The sequence below is a fragment of the Penaeus chinensis genome, chromosome 12 (assembly GCF_019202785.1).
Source record: "Penaeus chinensis breed Huanghai No. 1 chromosome 12, ASM1920278v2, whole genome shotgun sequence".
Taxonomy (NCBI): Eukaryota; Metazoa; Arthropoda; class Malacostraca; order Decapoda; family Penaeidae; genus Penaeus; species Penaeus chinensis.
Window position 1 is genome coordinate 3,727,412 of NC_061830.1, and position 2,500 is coordinate 3,729,911.

Below are 2,500 nucleotides of genomic sequence, written 5' to 3' on the forward strand. Positions count from 1 at the left end.
ATAAATGAAACACTTCTCTCTCACCTGTCCTCACGACGCCCGCCCTGTTATGTGGCACGGAGTAACTAGGTTATAATAAACCTACACGCCCATAATATAACGGGCTGTGGGTTTACCGATCACCAAAATAGCGTCGGATAATAATTGGTTCATTATGTACTTGCGCATTAAACTATGGTTTAGTTTCTGCCTTCGGGGTCTCAGTACACGTTATATGCCCCCCCCCCCCCCACCCTTAGATAGGAGAGGAAATGTTTATATTATTTTTAGGAATCTATGGGAAGGTGTTAAGATTTCCTTAGATTTTTATTTTCATTTTTTTGTTATACTTTATTCTAATCTATTATTTTAATTTATTTATTTTATTCTTTTTCTTTTTTTCCTTTACTACTACATTCTTTTTCAAAAGATATTTTTCTTTTCCGTTTTTTTTTTCAAATATATATGTGTGTGTGTGTGTGTATGTATGAATTAAGATAACGGCAAAGATGTTGACAGAGACAGATCTAATTTGGTAAATAAACTTACAACCAACTATGAAAGAACTGCCAATCCTGAGAAACCGATTCGACAATCTAGAGAATGTACTATTGTGTAGGAATCCCACCGCTGCCGCCATACTGCACAACCCGCCAGGAAGACGTGGAACTTACACTCTATTGCACAAGGCTCTAACTACACTAAGTGATTCTTCCCCAAGCCAATTAAAGCTCGGGTGGATACGTCGAGATGGGGGTAATGGAGAAATGGTTGCCTTGTTGGTGTGTGGGTGTGTGGGTGTGAGTGAGAGGGACTTCTCTGTGGGGGTGGAGACTTCTAGGGGTTGGGTAGGGGGGGAAGCTTTCTTAGAGAGTAGGTGTGGGAGTTGGTGTGTTTGTTTAGGTGGGTGAGGGGTTGGTGTGTTTGTGTGGGCATTGCTGTATGAGTGGGAAGGTGTAGACATGTGTAAGGATTTGTGTGTTTGTGTGTGTATGAAGGTAGGGGTTTCTGTGGGTAAGTGTGGATAGATGTGGGGCTTACTGTGTATGTTTGGGTGTAATTAGAAATAGGTAAGTGGGAATTAGAGGAGAGAAACGTGAATATACAGTATATGGGTTAAGTATTCAGTTTCGTTTCTATGGGTGTCTGAAGGTGAGGCTGTTGGAGAGATAAGCTTGTCTGTGTAATTGAAGATTTCTATTGAGTGTTTCTTTCTTTAGGTGTTTTTGCGTTTCTGGTAGCTGGTGTTGATTCAAGAGGCAGATTCGGAAAAACACTCATCGACATCAATAAGATTGCTTGTCATATTTTCAAAAGTATATTATGTGTTTGTGTGTATGTGTGATATATACATATATATATATATATATATATATATATGCATGTGTGTATATATATAAATATATTTTTTCCGTGTGCCTTTTAACGTGATGTAACCAAGTTCTCAGCCCTTGGTCTGCTCCTCTGCCTGCGAAGAAAACCGCATTATAGTTGCTGGTGACTCAACGCCCCGGACATTTCCTCTGCTTCCAGGAAACGCTGTCGTTGTGGAGAGACGCACATAAACCGTCTTACGTTCATGATAATTAGAGATATATGAGTGAAGAAACACTCTTGGAAGCACGCTTTTCATAATTCATGTTCGTCTTCACAGCATGAGTTATTAAAATTTTCACTAACCACACGAAATCTTGCCAGTCCCTTATAATGTTATATATTCATATGCCAATATTTACTTTCATATATGTAACTGTACACTATTCGACCTATCCACGTACAGTCAAGGACAAATATCGTATTTTAAATGAAGCTTCGAAGCCCATATAATATAAACAAGAAGCTTCACATTATGTAAGTGTTCGAGACGGATTTCGAAACATGTTTGACACGAGTTTTGAGCGTGACTTCATAATCATTCATCCAAAGCTTACAAGGTTTCTGTTTCTTAACACCATCATGAAAAATTATAATTATTAGAAAGAAAAAAAAAAGAGAGAAAAAAAATATCTATATATAGTTTATCATAGAGAAAATATAGAAAAAAAATATTAATGGGTTATAATATAGATACATTTCGAATGACGAGGAAGAGCAGGGATGATCAAATTAGAAATGAAAAAAAGTTGACAAACTAAAAATAGAATAAAGGTTAGCTTTAGAATATGAAATAGGAGATACTTTTTTCTTTCTGTTATACCTCTTAGCTAAAACTGCAATTAATCTCCACCACTATCTAAAACTACTTTTTTAAAGGTTTAACATAAATAGAAGTTCTATAAATGCTTTATATACCAATAAAGTATTTTATGGCTGCAAATAGTAAGACATGACATGTCTGTATACGAGTGTGTGTGTGTGTGTGTGTGTGTGTGTGTGTGTGTGTGTGTGTGTGTGTAAGTAGGTGAATGAGTGAGTGTGTGCTGGTTAGAGTCTCTTTTGTTAACAAGTTCAAAATACCGAATGAAAGATTCTCTTAGTGAATTGTAGAAACTGACCATACATGAGATATACATCTTGTTTT